The sequence below is a fragment of the Artemia sp. Qi Xiang Cuo genome, chromosome 21 (assembly GCF_049724085.1).
Source record: "Artemia sp. Qi Xiang Cuo chromosome 21, ASM4972408v1, whole genome shotgun sequence".
Classification (NCBI taxonomy): Eukaryota; Metazoa; Arthropoda; class Branchiopoda; order Anostraca; family Artemiidae; genus Artemia; species Artemia sp. Qi Xiang Cuo.
Window position 1 is genome coordinate 18,069,377 of NC_142814.1, and position 20,213 is coordinate 18,089,589.

The 20,213-nt window shown below is 36.3% G+C and overlaps 1 pseudogene across 2 annotated transcripts in view; it reads left to right on the plus strand.

Moving 5' to 3' along the window:
* Positions 1-20,213, plus strand: part of LOC148939297 (protein adenylyltransferase Fic pseudogene) — a 47,533-nt pseudogene that overhangs the window by 6,193 nt on the left and 21,127 nt on the right. Inside the window, exon 1 of one of the 2 annotated variants that reach the window (XR_016143536.1) lies at positions 5,975-6,030. The exons of the other annotated variant lie outside the window; for it this stretch is intronic. The product of XR_016143536.1 is annotated as a protein adenylyltransferase Fic pseudogene, transcript variant X2 (transcript). Of the gene's footprint in view, positions 1-5,974; positions 6,031-20,213 lie in introns of those variants that run through there. 2 annotated transcript variants of the gene reach the window in all.

A 20,213-nucleotide genomic window follows, 5' to 3' on the forward strand; every position in this document is an offset into this window, starting at 1 on the left:
ACAGTGAATTTCTCATTGCCACTTCCAAATATTTCATGTTCTCTGTTAAAATCGGCCGATTTCTTATGGTCATGTTCAAAAGCGATGGCGATGGAAAACGGTCAATTTTTCATGCAAAATCGGTCCGTCTAAACACGGCCTTACTTCCGTTGACTGCCTTTTTTTTCTCAATATTAATTAAAAAAAAACTTTTTCAATAAAATTTATTTTAGAAAAAGTAAAAAAGTCAATTAAACCAAAATGAACAATAATAGAATCGAATAATCTACCAAGAATACAACTACCACAAATCAGTATCAATAAATAAATGAAACACAAAACAAACCGAAACTAAAATAAATAACAGAGTCAAACTCAAAACGAGCAGAAATTAATATGAGTAGGGTTCTAAACCCTAAGCTTTCTAAAAGCCAGAATATAATTTTTACTTTACTGAACAAAATTCAAATGAATTTACTGAAAAAAATGTGCATTGTCAGTTTAATATACGTGTACTACTACTAATAACAATTCGACGTGTGTATAGGGAGGGAGGTAGCTGCCCTTTGATCACTCTGACTCTTAAAAAGACACTAGAGCGTCTGATTACCGATCCAATGAGCCCCCTACGAAATTTATATGACTATGCTTTCTATAAAAACCTTATATGTTCCCAGGGAATAACTTACAACCCTTACCCTGAGGGATGGGGGCTTTGTTATCCTCAAAGCCATCATTTCCAGACCGTTATGATACGCTGAACAAAATGGATTTCTCAAAATTTTGATAGGAAGTGCTTGGGGAAATGATGGGCGTGGGGGGGGGGCATTTGCCCTCTGATCGCTTTCGACTAAGAAAAAAGGTACTAGTCCTCTCAATTTCCAATCGAATGAGCCCTTTTTGAAGTTTTTACGACAAAAATTTCTATAAAACCTTATATGCCCCAAGGACATAACTTACGACCCTTGTCCTAAGGGCTATGGGGGGAGGGTTTTCATCCTCAAAGACTCAGTTTCCAGACCTTTCAACTAAGTTGAACGAAATAGCCATATCAAAATGTTGATCGGAAATACTTGGGGAAATTACGGGCGTGGTTGAGGGGGGGGATTCTCCCTCCGAATACTTTTGACTTTTAAAAAGGGTAGTGGCCCTCTCAATCTTCAATCGAATGAGCCTTTTTTGAAATTTTTACGACCACGCTTTCTATAAGAGCATTATATGCCCCAAGGGCACAACTTACAACCTTAGTCCTGAGGGTTGTGGGGGGAGGGTGTCATCCTCAAAGACCTAATTTCCAGAAGTTTCAACTAATTTGATTGATGGCATTCGTCCTATCTCTCCGACTTCTATTTTTTCGAAATTATATGAAAGCTTTCTTGCTGACTGGCTTAGGGACCAAGTCCATCCCCTTGTTGATCCTAGGCAGTATGGAAATCTTATATCTGCATCAACCTCACATTACCTTATCCATAACGTTGACTCCATGGGGAGAATACTCGAGAGACCAAACACCTGGCTAAACCTAATTTCTGTTGGGTGAAACCCAAAAGGGTTTCGACCTGGTTAACCATAATATCTTGGTAGAAAAACTTTTCGAAGAATTCCAGGTCGAGACATTTTTAGTAAAGCTCGTTGCCTTATTTCTTTCTAACAGATCACAGGCAGTCAAATATCAATATTACTATTCCAGCCACCTTCGTATTCACAATGGTATTCCCCAAGGTACTCTTCTTGGTCCCCTCCTGTTTTCCGTAATGACCAACAGCCTTTCAATGGATTGCCCTGACAGGTGGAAATTTGTTGATGACCTAACAATTGTAGAGACGTGTCATAAAAATATTTATAGCAATCCAATGGGTATCCTCCATGACATTGCAGGCGAGGCTTTTTCTCTTGATATGACGGTTAATCCTTGTAAATCTATCGTAGTATCTGTCAGTTTCCTAAAGTCCCCTCCTATTTTCCTTCATCCTATTCCTCCTGAGATTTCAGCTTCTTCCTTTTGAACTCCTAGGTGTTACCGTATCTTCTGATTTGAAGTGGGGCATCCATGTAAATACCATCTTCCATCAAGCAAACTTGTAACTTTCTCTTCTGAAACTTCTGAATACATTTAGTTGCCCCCCTTCTCAGTTGCTAAAGGTATATATTTCTTTTGTATGTCCTTTGGTCGAGTACGCTTGACCTTTCTTGGATCCGGGCCTCTCAATTGAAGCAGCCAAAAAAATCGAAAATATTCAAAAAAGAGCCCTGAGGATTGTTTATAAAGAAGGCAAGGTCCCATATTCCTACCTCCTTGAAACTTCAAAACTTGATACCCCTGAGTTCAGAAGAAAAAATTTATGCCTCCGTTTTGGGAAGTCAGCACAAATAAACACCCGTACTGAAAACCTCTTTCCTAGCCGCCACTCACCCATAAGAAATCGCCACCCCCGTATAGTGTTCCAACCCATCCCCATCCTTTCTTCCATATCCTTTTCTACCTTACGTTATAAAAAAATTTTATTCCCTTTTTTACAAATAAAATCAACCAAAATCACAACCCGTAAGTTTGCCAAAAATTTAAACTGTTTTGTATATATCATTTTCTCATTTTTTGAATATTTGGTCATTTTATTTGTTACCCTTTTCATCTTTTTATATTATGACCTATAAAATATTTTATAATTATGACCTATATTTATGAATTTTGTATTTTGTATTTTCTGACTGTTACCTGTTGTGTTTTCGTTACAGTGGTAACTATGTGTTGTTATTGTATTATTTTGTTATTGTATTTTTTTACTAAGAAATGTGAATTTGGCCAACTAGGGTTTGTGATAGTTCTTTTGCCAATAAATATCTGTCTATTTATCTATCTATCTATATATCTATCTATGTTGAACAAAATTGCTATCTCAAAATTTTGATTGCATTTGTTTGGGGAAATGGTGGGCGTTAGAGGAGGAGGGGGTAGTTACCCTCCAATTATTTTCGACTATTAAAAAGGGCACTAGCCCTCTCAGTATCCAATTGAATGAGCCCTTTTTAAAGTTTCTACGACAATACTATCTATAAAAACCTTATATGTCCCCAGGACATAACTTATAACCCTTACCCTGAGGGGTGTTGGGGGTTTGTCATCCTCAAAGACATAATTTCCAGAACTTTCAACCACGTTGGACAAAATGGCTATCTCAAAATTTTGATTGGATGTGTTTGGGGAAATGGAGGGCGTGAGAGGGGGGTTAGTTGCCTACCTATCCATTTTGACTATTAAACAGGACACTAGCCCTTTTAATTTCAAATCGAATGTGCCCTTTTTGAAGCTTCTACAATATCGCTTTCTATAAAAAACCTTATATGCCCCCGGGGCATAACTTACAACCCTTCCCCTGAAGGCTGTGGGGGGGGGGGGTGTCATCCTCAAAGACCTAATTTTCAGAACTTTCAACTACGTTGAACAAACTGGCTATCTCAAAATTTTGATTGGATGTGTTTGGAGAAATGGTGGGCGTGAGAGGGGGCTTAGTTGCCCTTAAATCACTGTCGACTATTAAAAAGGGCACTAGCCCTTTGAAATTACAATCGAACGAGCTCTTTTTCAATTTTCTACGACAAAGTTTTCAATAAAAACCTTATATGCCCCCAGCGCATAACTTACAACCCTTGCCCTGAAGACTGTGAGGGGAGTTTCCTCCTTAAAGACATAATTTTCAGAACTTTCACTGCGTGGAACAAAATGGCTATCTAAAAATTTTGATTGGATGCGTTTGGGAAAATGGTGGGCGTGGAAGGGGTGTTAGTTGACTTCCAATCACTTTTGACTATGAAAAAGGACACTAGTCATTTCAATTTCCAATCGAAAGAGCCCTTTTTGAAGTTTCTACGAAAACGCTTTCTATAAAAACCTTATATGCCCCCGGGGCTTAACTTACAACCCTCGCCCTGACGGCTTTGGGGGGGGGGGTTGTTATCCTCAAAGACCTAATTTCCAAAACTTTCAACTACGTTGAACAACATGGCTATCTCAATTTTTTGATTGGATGTGTTTGGGGAAAAGGTGGGCGTGAGAGGGGGGTTAGTTGCCCTCCAATCACTTTCGACTATTAAAAAGAGCACAAGCCCCGTCAATTTCCAATCAAATGAGCCCTTTTTCAAGTTTCTTTGACAACACTTTCTATAAAAACCTTATATGCCCCCAGGGCATAACTTACAACCCTTGCCCTGGTGGTTGTGGGGGGGAGTGTCCTCCTCAAAGACGTGATTTTCACATTTTTCAACTGTGTTGAACAAAATGGCTATCTCAAAATTTTGATTGGACGTGTTTGGGGAAATGGTGGGCGTGGAAGGGGTGTTAGTTGCCTTTCAATCACTTTCGACTATTAAACAGGGCATGAGCCCTTCCAATTTCCAATCGAATTAGCACTTTTCGAAGTTTCTACGACAATTCCTTCGATACGAAATGCCCTGGTCTAAAACCAACCAAAAAATAAATAATACAATGTGCCAACATCGTTCTTTATTTAGACAGCGCTGTGCTGCCTACGATATCTCTGACTTCCAAGCTACGATCTCGGCACTTAGAAAGCAGAATAAATTGGCAATGGAACACATTATCCTTCGCGTTACACATAAATTTTTTTTTCGGCCTTCCCTTAAACAGACACTAAAAGGATAATACCCCACAGCCTTTTCTAGTCCCTGTTCCTTTTGAGGTCCAACCTTGGGACTTAACCACGCTAACTATTAAAGAAAACTATTTAACTATTAGTTTTAAATAAAAGTTCAAATAGGGATAAAATCCTTTTAATAGACAGTGATGATAGAAATTCACAAAAATACCAGATATTTCGGTCACATATACAGTGACCGTCATCAGTAGTAAAACTACTGATGACGGTCACTGTATATGTGCCCGAAATATCTGGTATTTTTGTGAATTTCATCACTGTCTATTAAAAGGATTTTATCCCTATTTGAACTTTTATTTATCGTCATGGAAAGGCAGTGTGGTCTCCGAAATTATCTACTATTAGTTTTTTTTACTGATTTTGACAAAAATCCATCACAATTGCTAACCGTCATTTCATCTACAAAAACCGTCATTTTATCGACAAAAAGCGGCATTTCATAGACAAAATCCGTCACAATCATTAACCGTCACTATATCGATAAAAAAGCGTCATTTCATCAAGTTTTCACCGAAAATTGGACATGAAGACGAAGAATCAACCCATCTTTAATATGGCTTCCAGTCATTTTAAGGCCACATTTTCCCACATGGTCTTTAAGAAAAATTCCATGCGTCTGAACTTTTAGGTGCAATTACATGATGTAGGAAACCTTGCGGAAGTGATCACACTTTTTTCCATGTGGATTTAATAATATTATTTTCAACTTTAAAACGATGTAGTTTAACGTAGGTCAAAACAGATATTTCCCTATTACAGCCGTTCAGACCTTGTCGAACCAAAAGATCCTTAATAGCTACCGAAGATGAACGACTCGCATCTGTTTCACGTAACTAATGCAATTGTCGAATTGAAAATGATTCTCGATGATTGGTTCTTTACTTTTTGAATAAGATGGGTAGCAGTATCGATATACAATTTCGCTCTGTTGACATTCTCGATGACGATATCTTTTTCCCATCTATTGAAGTTGAACAAGCGCTATATTTAATTTATAGGTAGCGTTAATGTCAAACCTGGAAATACCTGCAGAAGTCATGCAGGGAACAGACCACTAGGTACCATGCCTCTCGATTTTCCATGAAATGTTTTCGGGCCATAGGCAGATCTTCCCAGGTTTAAGTATCTGTGCTAGTAACATTCTAGTGTTGCTACTTCGGAGTACCAAAAGTAAACTGTAGTAAGAAGGCCTGAACACGCTCTGAAAGTGGTCACAGGTTTTTTGCCAGTTTTTTCACAGGCTTTGAAAATTCGTAGTGGCAACACTACTGCTTATTTTTCACTGAAGGACTGTGTCTTGAAGGAAAACAGTAAAGTTTGTGACTCAATCCTCTGAAAATTTTCTAGTAAATTGTAGCTAAACCTAGGCAAAGGCAAGGTAGGCTCTTCTTACTTTTGTGAGTTTTGTACAAAAAAGTTCAAAGATGCGATATTTCCATCCACACACAAGAAACTTAGATAATTTTCTGATGGAGGGCAAGGCTGTACCCAAGATTTTTTTTCGGAGGAGGTTTAACTCAAAGATTTTTTTTTCGGGGGGGGGGGGGGTTACACAAAAAAAAACTAGGAAAACCGATACAAAATATGTTTGTATTCGGTTATGTTACGTTTCTCGAGTAGTACAACATTTCGGGAGGGGTTCACACCGCCCTACCCCCTCTCTGGGTACGGCCTTGATGGAGGGATTCAGGGTTGTAATTTGCTATGGAGCATAGGGAGCAACAGTCATCCCCTCCCCAAAGAATCTTAGTTTACCCCCTCCCCTTGCTAAAATTTACTTTCTTCAAAAATCTTGTCAAAACTAAGATAAGCCTGCATAATTCAAGCATCTACAGAAACGGGTGAGTTTTCTTTTGTATAGGCTATCTTTGTCTTTATGGTACTATACGGCTAATTTTTTAGTTTTCCCTGTCATTTTCACTTGATTAGGGAAACTGGGCTTCAAATTTGCCCTCCCCCCCCCATCCAGGATTCTTATGAAATTACGCGCAGGGGGATTCAGTAAAAAAAAGGTATAGGGCTGAAATTAGATTGACGCAAATTTTTCATTGGACTCCCATTCGTAAATGTCCTGCTCTTTTCCTGCTCGTTAGGCCAGATATAGTTATATGCCCTAGACCCTATGAAAGCTTGCTGACTATTTTAAAAGCATGTTTTTATTTAGCTTTGTGAGCCAACTATTGATGAGAAATAAACACAAAAATAATGGAAAGCCACAATAACAGCAACCTTTAGTATATGTTAGATCATAGGGCTTTATGGGGATCTATTGAAGGGATGAGAGGGGACTTAATTAAAAATTGGCTGTTTTTCCATTCTAATTACACTGTTATATTTTACAATTTAATTATGAAATTTCAGGATGTTGGGGGGGGGTTAATGTTGAAAAATAACCGATTGGATAACAGAAACTTATAATTTTAAAACTTTCTATACATAACACCGGTGCCGTAATTTCGTCAAAATCCGGGGGGGTGAGTTCGTCAATTTTCCCAAAACAAGGGAAAATAACAATGAAAACTGAAAAATGATCAGTATATTACCATAATAGCAAAGATATAGGCTACTAAAGAAAACTGACCCGTTTCTGTAGACGCTTGAATTATGCAGGCTTATCTTAGTGTTGACACGATTTTTTTGCAGAAACTGTATTTAACCTGGGGGGCAAACTGCGGTCTTGGGAGTAAACTTTGATCTGGAGAGTGAGGTTGCCACCCCCCTCCCTTCTCCCCATGCAAAATAACCCCCTGCCTAAAACCAATCGCAGACCTACTACATATCATATCATTTTGGATGAGTGGGGAGAGCTGAAACCATTTTTAAGTCTCCTGTGGATTCTGTTGTCAGAGAACATGACCAATGTTGGGTTAATTGTTGGACCCTCTCTGTAAGATTCACAAAAGTAGGTAATTAAGATTTAAACGTATTAGAACCGGCACTATGGAAGATCCATCTTTGGTCTCCTAAAGAAGGAGGAAGGGTGCCTAAAAGTGCAATTCTCGATTTGGAGATTTGGGTAAAACAGATGCGATTCAACATTTTGGCGTGTTCCCAAGCTTACATCCCTCCTTACAAAAGAAAAGCCTGTCTGCAATCCCGGTAGATTGTTATTTAAATACAGTATCACTTTCTGGCTTATATTTCGTGAATCTTGAGACCTTAGGGGGGATATGTCCTCCAAAAAGCAGTTTCTTGCAAGTTCTGAAAGATTTGGCTAGGGAGTGATGGTGAGTAGTATCCCTCCTTCCAGGGGCGTAGCTTCAGTATTTTTATTGAGGAGGCAAGAGGGGTCCATATCCGGATAGTCAAAGGGCATAGGCTATATAATAACTTTGGTACTTGCATTTTATGGTACCCACCGTTATGTGAAGTATATAGCGGTGGGTACCATAAAACGCACCAGTACCAATATTATTATAGCGTACCAAAGAAGTTTAAATAAGATAATAAGTTAAATTATTAAATAAGTACCAAAAATAACCAGTTTGTTCTCCAGTTTTATATAGCGTAAGTAGTAGTGATGTATTAACGATAGGTAGCGGGGCCCTATCCTTTTTGCATATATTAATATCTTCGACCGGACAGTACTCCTTTACTGTGTCAATCCAAGGAAGCGCACAGTACTCCCTTATTGTGTCAATTTAAGGAAGCAGACAGTACCCCTTTTTATGTCAATATAAGAAAGTGCACAGTACCCGTACCATACAAGCGCACAGTACCCCCACCATACAAGCGGGCTATCATTCCAAGCAGACATATAGAGAATCTTATTGTGCATTTTCCATCCATTATCTCGTGACATTAAAAATCCATATTACCTTTTATACATGTATCATAAAAAAATATGTATCATAAATACATATGGCTGTTTTCATACATCGATGATTGTTTTCCTGGTATGGTTAAACAAACTTGATGGTTACGAAATTCTAGGCGAAATGTTAGGCGTGTTTTTTTATGTTTAGCCTTGAACACGGGTATAAAAACTCTGATGACGAGTTATTTTCTCAGTTCAAAAAAACGATCCTTAGAAATTTTTGGAAATCAAGTAGTGAGGTGATTATGAGTATGAACCATCAAGGGCCGTAAGCAACATTGACCCTAACCACCAAGGACCTCAACCTCAGAAGCTTCCCCATACCCCCAACCTCCAAGGGGCCCCCTCCCCTCCCCCATTTTATTTTTTCTTGACAATTTTTTCAACTTTTTGTTACATGTCTAAAAATCAGCACTCAACATGTTCCATCTACAAATTGGTTTCACGAGGAAAAAATAAAAAATCAATGTACAAAATTCACGAAGAAAAAAAAACAACAACATGCAATAAGTTTCACGAATAAAAAAATTAACATGTAACAAGTTCCATGAACAAAACCAGTTTCATTTGAAGAAAAATCAATGTATAAGTTTCACAAAGATAAAATCACCATGTAACAAGGTTCATGAAGAAAAACCTGCATGCAACAAGCTACACATAAAAAAAAAATCAGCACGCAACAAGTTCCATGGGGAAAATCAGCTTCAAGAGGAGAAAAATCAATGTGCAAGTTTCACGATGAGAAAAGTCAACATGCAACAAGTTTTACGAACAAAAAAAATATACAAAAAGTTCTATGAAAGAAATCAGCAGGCGACAAGTTCCTTGAACAAGATCAGTTTCACGAGGAGAAAAATCAGTGTACGAGTCTCGCAAAAGAGAAAAAAAATCAACATGCAACAAGTTTCACGAACAAACACAACAATCAGCACACAAAAATCAACGATCAAAAAAATGTGCATGCAGTATGTACCATGAAAAAAATTAGTTTCAAGAGGAGAAAAAAATAAATGTACATGTTTCACGAAGAGAAAAAAACAACCTGCAACAAGTTTCACGAATCAAAAAACAGCAAGCAACAAGTTCCACGAACAAAAAAAAACAATCAGCATGCAACAGCTTCCATTAATAAAATCAGTTTCATGAATAGCAAAGTCAATGTACAAGTTTCGAGAAGAGAATAAACAAAATCACACTGCAACACGGTTCATGAACAAAAGATCATCACTCAACAAGTTCCGCCAACATAAATCAGCGTGCAACAAGTTCCATGAACAAAACCAGTTTTTTCAATGAGGAAAATCCTTGTAGAAGTTTCACGAAGAGAAAAATCAAATTTAACATGGATCACGAACAAAGAAATATGCATGCAATAAGTTCCATGAACAGAATTAGTTTCACTAGGTAGACAAAAAATCAATGTACTTGTTTCACGAAGAGAAAAAATAAACATGCAACAAGTTTCAGGAATAAAAAATTAGCACATAACAAATTCTACGAACAAAATCAGTTTGACGGGGAGAAAAATCATTGTTCAAGTTTCGCCAAGAGAAAAAAATCAGCATGCAACAAGTTTTAAGAAGAAAAATCAACACTCAACAAGTTCCAAAAACATAAATCAGCACGGTCAATGTTCCATGAACAAAATTGGCTTCAAGAGAAGAAGAAAAAAATCAATGTGCAAGTTTCACGAAGAGAAAAATCAACATGCAATAAGTTTCATGAACAAAAAATCATCATGCAACAAGTTCCGTGAACAACAATCAGCACGCAGCAAGTTCCTTGAACAAAATCAGTTTCACGAGGAGAAAAACCAGTGTACAAGTTTCGCGAATAGAAAAAAAACAACATACAACAAGTTTCACGAACAAAAAAATCAGCACGCAAAAAGTTCCAGAATCATAAAAATATGCATGTAGTATCTTCCATGGACAAAATTAGTTTTAGGAGGAGAAAATAATCAATGTACATGTTTCACGAAGAGAAAAAATCAACGTGCAACAAGTTTCACGAATAAAAAACAGCATGCAACAAGTTCCTTGAACGAAATCAGTCTCACGAGGAGAAAACTCAGTGTACGAGTTTCGCGAAGAGGAAAAAATCAACATGCAACAAGTTTCACGAACAAAAAAAACAGCCAGCACACAAAAAATCCACGATAAAAAAACAATATACATGCAGTATGTTCCTTTAGCAAAATTAGTTTCAGGAGGAGAAAAAAAGATCAATTAGCCTGTTTCACAAAGAGAAAAAATCAACGTGCAACAAGTTTCACGAATACAAAAAACAGCAAGCAACAAGTTTCACGAACAAAACAAACACTGAGCACGAAACAACTTCCACTAATAAAATCAGTTTCACGAAGAGAAAGATAAATGTACGAGTTTCACGAAGAGGTTAAATAGAATCACGCTGCAACACGTTTCACGAACAAAAAATCGTCACTCAACAAGTTTCATGAACATAAATCAGCATGCAACAAGTTCTATGAACAAAACCAGTTTTCTCAATGAGGAAAATCATTGTAGAAAATTCACGAAGAGAAAAATCAACATTTAACATTGATCACGAACAACCAGTTTTCTCAATGAGAAACATCATTGTAGATGTTTCACGAAGAGAAAAATCAACATGTAACATGAATCACGAGAATAGAATATGCATGCAATAAGTTCTATGAACAAAATTAGTTTCACTATGTGGAAAAAAATCAAGTTTCATGAGGAAAAAAACCATCATGCAACAAGTTCCATGAACAACAATCAGCACGCAACAAGTTTCTTGAACAAAATCAGTTTCAAGAAGAGAAAAATCAACATTCAATAAGATTCATGAACAAAAAACCATCATGCGACAAGTTCCATGAACAACAATCAGCACGCAACAAGTTTCTTGAACAAAATCAGTTTCAAGTGGAGAAAAATCAACATGCAACAAGTTTCAAAAACAAAAAACCATCATGCAACAAGTTCCATGAACAACCATCAGCACGCAACAAGTTCCTTGAAGAAAATCAGTTTCACGAAGAGAAAAATCAGAGTACAAGTTTCGTGAAGAGAAAAAAAGCAACATGCAACAAGTTTCACGAACAAAAAAACAGCATGCAACATCTTCCAGAATCAGAAAAACATGCATGCAGTATGATAAATGGACAAAATTAGTTTTAGAAGGAGAAAAAAAATCAGTGTACATGTTTCACAAAGAGAAAAAATCAACATGCAACAAGTTTCACGAATAAAAACAGCATGCAACAAGTTCCACGAAATAAAAAAACAATCAGCACGCAACAAGTTCCATTAACAAAATCAGTTTCACGAGGTGAAAAATCAATATACAAGTTTCGCGAAGAGAAAAAGAAACAGGATGCAGCAAGTTTCACAAACAAAAAAAATCATCACTCAACAAGTTCCACGAACATTAATCAGCATGCAACAAGTTCCAAAATCAGCATTCAACAAGTTTCACGACGAAAAATTAGCACTCAACATTTTCCAGAAACATAAATCAGCAGGGTCAAGTTCCATGAACAAAATTGGCTTCAAGAGAAGAAAAAAATCAATGTGCAAGTTTGACGAAGAGAAAAATCAACATGCAACAAGTTTCATGAACAAAAAACCATCTTGCAACAAGTTCCATGAACAACAATCAGCACGCAACAAGTTTCCTGAACAAAATCAGTTTCACGAGGTGAAAAATCAATGTACAAGTTTCGCGAAGAGAAAAAAAACGGGCTGCAACAAGTTTCACAAAAAAATCATCACTCAACAAGTTGCACGAACATAAATCAGCATGCAACAAATTCCATGAATAAAACCAGTTTTCTCAATGATAAATATCATTGTAGATGTTTCACGAAGAGAAAAATCAACATGTAACATGAATCACAAGAATAGAACATGCATGCAATAAGTTCCATGAACAGAATTAGTTTCACTATCTGGAAAAAACATCAAGTTTCATGAACAAAATACCATCATGAAACAAGTTCCATGAACAATAATCAGCACGCAACAAGTTCCTTGGACAAAATCAGTTTCACAAGGAGAAAAATCAGTGTACAAGTTTCGCGAAGAGAAAAAAAGCAACATGCAACAAGTTTCACGAAAAAATTAAAATCAGCACGCAACAAGTTCCAGAATCAGAAAAATATGTATGCAGTATGTTCCTTGGACAAAATTAGTTTTAGGAGGAGAAAAAAAAATCAATGTACATGTTTCAAGAAGAGAAAAAATCAACGTGCAACAAGTTTCACGAATAAAACAGAGCATGCAACAAGTTCTACGAACTAAAAAAACAATCAGCACGCAACAAGTACCATTAACAAAATCAGTTTCACGAGGTGAAAAATAAATGTACAAGTTCCACGAAGAGAAAAAAAAAGCAGGCTGCAACAAGTTTCACAAACAAAAAAAATCATCACTCAACAACTTCCACGAACATAAATCAGCATGCAACAAGTTCCATGAACAAAACCAGTTTTTTCAATGATAAAAATCATTATAGATGATTCAAGAAGAGAAAAATCAACATGTAAAATGAATCACGAGCATAGAATATGCATGCAATAGGTTTTATGAACAAAATTAGTTTCACTATGTGGAAAAAAAATCAAGTTTTATGAACAAAAACCATCATGTAACAAGTTCCATGAACAGCAATCAGCAAGCAACAAGTTCCTTGAACAGAATCAGTTTCACGAGGAGAAAAATCAGTGTACAAGTTTCGCGAAGAGAAAAAAAGCAACATGCAACAAGTTTCACGAACAAAAGAAAATCAGCACGCAACAAGTTCCAGAATCAGAAAAATATGCATGCAGTATGTTCTATGGACAAAATTAGTTTTAGGAGGAGAAACAAATTCAATGTACATGTTTCACAAAGAGAAAAAATCAACATGCAACAAGTTTCACGAATAAAAAACAGCATGCAACAAGTTCCATTAACAAAATCAGTTTCACGAGGTACAAAATCAATGTACAAGTTTCGCGAAGAGAAAAAAAAATCAGACTGCAACAAGTTTCACAAATAAAAAAATCATCACTCAACAACTTCCACGAACATAAATCAGCATGCAACAAGTTCCATGAACAAAACCAGAAAAAAATCAACATGATTTTTTCCACGAACATAAATCAGCACAGAACAAGATCCATGAACGAAATCGACTTCGCGAGGAGAAAAAAAAATTAATGTAAAAATTCCATTAAGAGAAAAAACAACATGAACCAACACAAGTTTCAACAAAGTTTCAACATGAAGCAACAACAAGTTTCACAAACAACAACAATCTTCACTCAACAACTTCCACGAACATAAATCAGCATGCAAAAAGTTCCATGAACAAAATCAGAAAAAAATCAACATAATTTTTTCCACGAACATAAATCAGCACAGAATAAGATCCATGAACAAAATTGACTTCGCGAGGAGAAAAAAAATCAATTTAAAAATTCCACGAAGACAAAAAACAACATGAAGCAAGTTACACTAAAAAATTTCAGCAGGAAGCAAGTCCCAGAAACAAAAATCAGCACTCAACATGTTCCAAGATCAAAATCACTTTCACGAGGAAAAAATCAATGTATAATCTTCACGAAGAGAAAAAACAACATACAACAAGTTTCACGAATAACAACTTTAGTAATCCACAAGTAAATCAACATGCAACAAGTTTCACGAACAAAAAATAAAAAGAGCGTGCAACTGGGTACCTGCAGCCAACCTACAATACCACCCTTTTTTTAAAATAACTGCATTCAAGTGAGGTTCGATTAGGTTCACTTGGCGTGGTGGACCATGCCATTTATTTTTTGTTCGTGAAACTTTTTGCATGTTGATCTACTTGTGGATTACTAAGGTTTTTTTTCGTGAAACTTGTTGCATGTTGTTTTCTCTCTTCGTGAAGATTATACATTGATTTTTTCCTCGTGAAAGTGATTTTGATCTTGGAACATATTGAAAGCTGATTTTTGTTTCTGGGACTTGCTTCCTGTTGAATTTTTTTCTTGAAACTTGCTTCATGTTGTTTTTTGATTTTTTCTTTTCGCAAAACTTAAACAATGATTTTTCTCCCCGTTAAACTGATTTTGTTCGTAGAACTTGTTGCGTGCTGATTTTTTATTCCTGAAACTTGTTGCATATTTATTTTTTCTCTTCGTGAAACAAGTACACTGATTTTTTTTCTACCTAGTGAAACTAATTTTGTTCACGGAACTTATCGCATGCATATTTCTTTGTTCGTGATCCATGTTCAATGTTGATTTTTCTCTTCGTGAAACTTCTACAATGATTTTCCTTATTGAGAAAACTGGTTTTGTTCATGGAACTTGTTGAACGCTGATTTATGTTCGTGGAACTTGTGGAGTGATGATCTTTTGTTCGTGAAACGTGTTGCAGTGTGATTTTGTTTATTCTCTTCTCGAAACTTGTATATTTATTTTTTCTTCGTGAAACTGATTTTATTAATGGAACTTGTTGCGTGCTGATTGTTTTGTTTTGTACGTGGAACTGGTTACTTGCTGTTTTTTTATTCGTGAAACTTGTTGCAGGTTGTTTTTTTCTCTTCGTGAAACATGTACATTGATTTTTTTCTCCTCCTGAAACTAATTTTGTTCATGGAACATACTGCATGCATATTTTTTTGATCGTGGATTTTTGTGTGTTATGACTGCTTTTTTGTTGTTCGTAAAACTTGTTGCATGGTGATTTTTTTTCTCTTTGCGAAACTCGTTCACTGATTTTTCTCCTCGTGAAACTGATTTTGTTCAAGAAACTTGTCACGTGCTGATTTTGTTCATGGAACTTTTTGCATACTGATTTATGTTCGTGGAACTTGTTCAGTGATGATTTTTTCGTTTGTGAAACTTGTTGCAGCCTGTTTTTTTTCTCTTCGCGAAACTTGTACATTGATTTATCACCTCGTGAAACAGATTTTGTTAATGGAACCTTTTGCGTGCTGATTGTTTTTTTAGTCCGTCGAACTTGTTGCATGCTGTTTTTTATTTGTGAAACCTGTTGCATGTTGATTTTTTCTCTTCGTGAAACATGTACATTGATTTTTTTTCTCCTCCTAAAACTAATTTCGTCCATGGAACATACTTCATGCATATTTTTCTGATTCTGGAACTTGTTGCGTGCTGAACTTGTTGCATGTTGATTTTTCTCTTCATCAAACTTGCACATTGATTTTTTTTCTTCTCTTGAAGCCAATTTTGTTCATTGAACTTGACTGTGCTGATTTATGTTTGTGGAACATGTTGAGTGCTAATTTATCTTCGTGAAACTTGTTGCATGCTGATTTTGGAACTTGTTGCATGCTGATTTTAGTTCGTGGAACTTGTTGAGCAATCATTTTGTTTTGTGAAACTTGTTGCATCCTGTTTTTTTTCTCTTCGCGAAACTTGTACATTGATTTTTCACCTCGTGAAACTGATTTTATTAATTGAACTTGTTGTGTGCTGATTGTTTTTTTTAGCTTGTGGAACTTTTTGCATGCTGTTTTTTATTCGTGAAACTTGTTGCATGTTGATTATTTCTCTTCGTGAAACATGTACACTGTTTTTTTTTCTCCTCCTAAAACTAATTTTGTCCATTTAACATACTGCATGCATATTTTTCTGATTCTGGAACTTGTTGCGTGCTGATTTTTTTGTGTTCGTGAAACTTGTTGCATGTTGCTTTTTCTTCTCTTCACGAAACTTGTACACTGATTTTTCTCCTCGTGAAACTGACTTTGTTCAAGGAACTTTTTGCGCGCTGATTGTTGTTCATGGAACTTGTTGCATGATGGTTTTTTGTTCATGAAACTTGTTGCATGTTGATTTTTTCTTCGTGAAACTTGCAAATTGATTTTTTTCTTCTTCTCTTGAAGCCCATTTTGTGTATGGAACATTGACCTTGCTGATTTATGTTTGTGGAACTTGTTGAGTGCTGATTTTTCTTCGTGAAACTTGTTGCATGCTGATTTTTTCTTTTCGCAAAACTTAAACAATGATTTTTCTCCCCGTTAAACTGATTTTGTTCGTAGAACTTGTTGCGTGCTGATTTTTTATTCCTGACTTGCTGCATATTTATTTTTTCTCTTCGAGAAACAACTACATTGATTTTTTTTCTACCTAGTGAAACTAATTCTGTTCACGAAACTTATTGCATACATATTTTTTTGTTCGTGATCCATGTTCAATGTTGATTTTTCTCTTCGTGAAGCTTCTAGAAGGATTTTCCTTATTGAGAAAACTGGTTTTGTTCATGGAAGTTGTTGCACGGCTATTTATGTTCGTGGAACTTGTTGAGTGATGATCTTTTGTTCGTGAACCGTGTTGCAGTGTGATTTTGTTTATTCTCTTCTCGAAACTTGTACATTGATTTTTCTCTTCGTGAAAATGATTTTGTGAATTGAACTTATTGCGTGCTGATTGTTTTTTTTTGTACGTGGAACTGATTACATGCGCTGTTTTGATTCATGAAACTTGTTGCAGGTTGATTTTTTCTCTTCGTGAAACATGTACATTGATTTTTTTCTCCTCCTGAAACTAATTTTGTTCATGGAACATACTGCATGCATATTTTTTGATCGTGGATTTTTGTGTGTTATGACTGCTTTTTAGTTGTTCGTAAAACTTGTTGCATGGTGATTTTTTTTCTCTTTGCGAAACTCGTTCACTGATTTTTCTCCTCGTGAAACTCATTTTGTCCAAGGAACTTGTCGCGTGCTTATTTTTTTCATAGAACTTGTTGCATATTTTTTTGTTCATAAAGCTTGTTGCATGTCGTCTTTTCTCATCTTGAAATTTTCACATTGATTTTCCTCATCTTGAAGCTGATTCTCTCCATGGAACTTGTTGCGTGCTTTTTTTGTATGTGTAACTTGTTGCATGCAGGTTTTTTTTCAGGAGCCTTGTTAGATGTTGATTTTATCTTTGTGAAACTTATACATTGATTTTTATCCAAAAGAAACTGGTTTTGCTCATGGAACTTGTTACATGTTAATTTTTTTATTCGTGAAACTTTTTGCATGTTGTTGTTTTTCTCTTCGTGAATTTTGTACATTGACTTTTTTATTTTTTCCTCGTGAAACCAATTTTTAGATGGAACATGTTGAGTGCTGATTTTTAGACATATAAAAAAAAGTTGAAAAAATTGTCAAAAGGGGGGGGGCAAAAAGTGGGGGGAGGGGGCCCCTTGCAGGTTGGGGGTATGGGGAAGCTTCTGAGGTTGAGGCCCTTGGTAGTTAGGGTCTATGTTGCTTACGGTCCTTGATGGTTCATACTCATAATCACCTCACTACTTGATTTCTAAGGATTTCTAAGGATTGTTTTTTGAACTGAGAAAATAACTCATCATTAGAGTTCATATACCCGTTTTCAAGGTGAAACATAAAATAAAAACGCCTAACATATTGCCTAAATTTCGAAACCATCAAGTTCGTTTAACCATACCAGGAAAACAACCATCGATGTATGAAAACAGCCATGACTTTATCAGAAACATGAATTCTAATATAAAAATCAATGTACTGTGAACAGCACGAATTTTCATGGTATGTTGATTATAATTACAACATTTAAAAAAAACCAAAGATACGACTTTTTAGGCGTGGTGATTTTTTTATGATGCATGTATAAAGGGTAATATGGATTTTCTAATGTCTAGAGGTAATGGATGGAAAATGCACCATAAGATTCTCTATATGTCTGCTTGGAATGATAGCCCGCTTGTATGGTGGGGGTACTGTGCGCTTGTATGGTACGGGTACTGTGCACTTTCTTATATTGACATAAAAAGGGGTACTGTCCGTTTCCTTAGATTGACACAATAAAAGGGTACTGTCTGCTCCGAGATATTAATATATGCAAAAAGGATAGGACCCCGCTACCTATCGTCAATACATCACTACTACTAGCGTAAACTTGAGTGAGTTGCTCATAATACACGAGTAAAAAAATCACTTCCCCCTCCGGAAATAAAAAAAATAAAAATCTGGAGCCTTATTTTTCACGGGGGGGGGGTATTTTCCTCGGGGGCTGGTAAACGCCGGTCACCGTACTGTAGAAGGAACGCTACAGGTGTATCATGTGGACTCTTCTAAAAAGTCAATTTTGGTTAATGCTAATGAAATATAATAAAATTGGATGAATACATAGTTAGACCCCGGTGCCGCGCCGGCGGATCGACCGAACGCCACCGACGAGAGGCCTGGTCAAACGCTGCCGAAGTGTCGTAACGCTGCCGGCGCGCCGCAGGCACGCCGCCTGTGGCAGAGGCGGTGGCGTTCTGTCGACTTTAAATTATTTATGCGGCAATTCTTTATTGCGTCAACCGTAAAGTCGGAGCTTGTCCTTCTCATGTGGTTTAGTATTTCGATTTTTTAGATTAACGATCAAGCAGGGTTTGCACTATCCCCGAATTTTTGGGTATTTCCCCGAAAAAAAAAATGGTTTTCCAAATCCCCGAAAATCACGCAATCAAGGTATCAGCCTTGGCGATTTATCGCCAGTAACTTTCCCTGCTAAATATTGCTTCGCGTACGCTAGTTCTTCACTGCGCGCGTCGTCATTAATTTTCGTCTCTTTCGTTACTGTGCATAAAACAAGATAGATGTAGTATGCTACTGCAAATATTACAATATAGACAGTTTTTCATATGTTGACAAAAAAAGTATCGTCTTTATGAAATGAGTTTAAATCATTTCGAATGCAGTTTCCCAATCCCTATTTCTTATATCATTCGTAGTCAAGAATTTTATTTTAAGGTTGAATAGAATTATAAAACGCATTCACTACTATACAGCTTCAGCCTTCAGTTCGATTTTGAAATTGACAGCCGACAGATTGTTTCTACAGCTATTGAGACAAAATTTAGCTATAGACTAGGGGAATTAAAGATCGAACCGGAAGTTACCCCAAAAATATGACTTATAAATAAATTGTAAATTATTGCTTATAGGGGGAGGGGTAGGGGGCTATCATTTTCAAATGATAATACCTCATTTTTTATTGAAAGCAGAGATGCCAAAAAGATAATAATTTTTTTCATTTAAAGTGGAGACAGAAGAAAATGTTATCAAATTCCCTGGGAAACCATTGAAATATTTTGATAGACCCAGGGCCCCCCATTGGGACTTGTTCATTGTCTATGGTATTTTGCAATTTCTCATAAGGCTGCTGGCCTTACTTGGATTGTGTATGTGATCCCTCTAAGTTAGATTCCTCGGATCTTATTGAATGCCACGACGAACGTATGATTCAGTATCTTAGAACCTTGATGAATATCTGAATAATTTCGCTATTTTTTTGCTTTCCATGGACCGCTTTACTCATATCCTCAATTTTTTTTTCAAGGAACACTAAGCTGTTTAACGTTATTTTGCGTGTTTGTTTGAACCATATAGTGACCTAGTTAATTATCAAGTAAATTATCTTTCTAATGAAAGCTGAGACGGTATCTTATCAAGGTGGTATCCCGCGGGGGGGGGTAGTGAGCTATAATATTTAAATGATAATACCTCGATTCTTTTTTTGAAAGCAGGGTGCCAATAAGTTAATTTTTTTATTTAAAGCAGAGGCAGTATCCGATCAAGATGGTATCCAGAGGGGGGGATAGGGAGTTATTATATTTAAGTGATAGTACCTTGATTTTTTTTTATTGAAAGCAGGGATGCCAAAAAGTTGAAAAGTTGACAAAAATTAACAAGATTTTCCTGAGTTATACTAGATACAGCACTTGCATGGTTTTATAGTCCAAGGG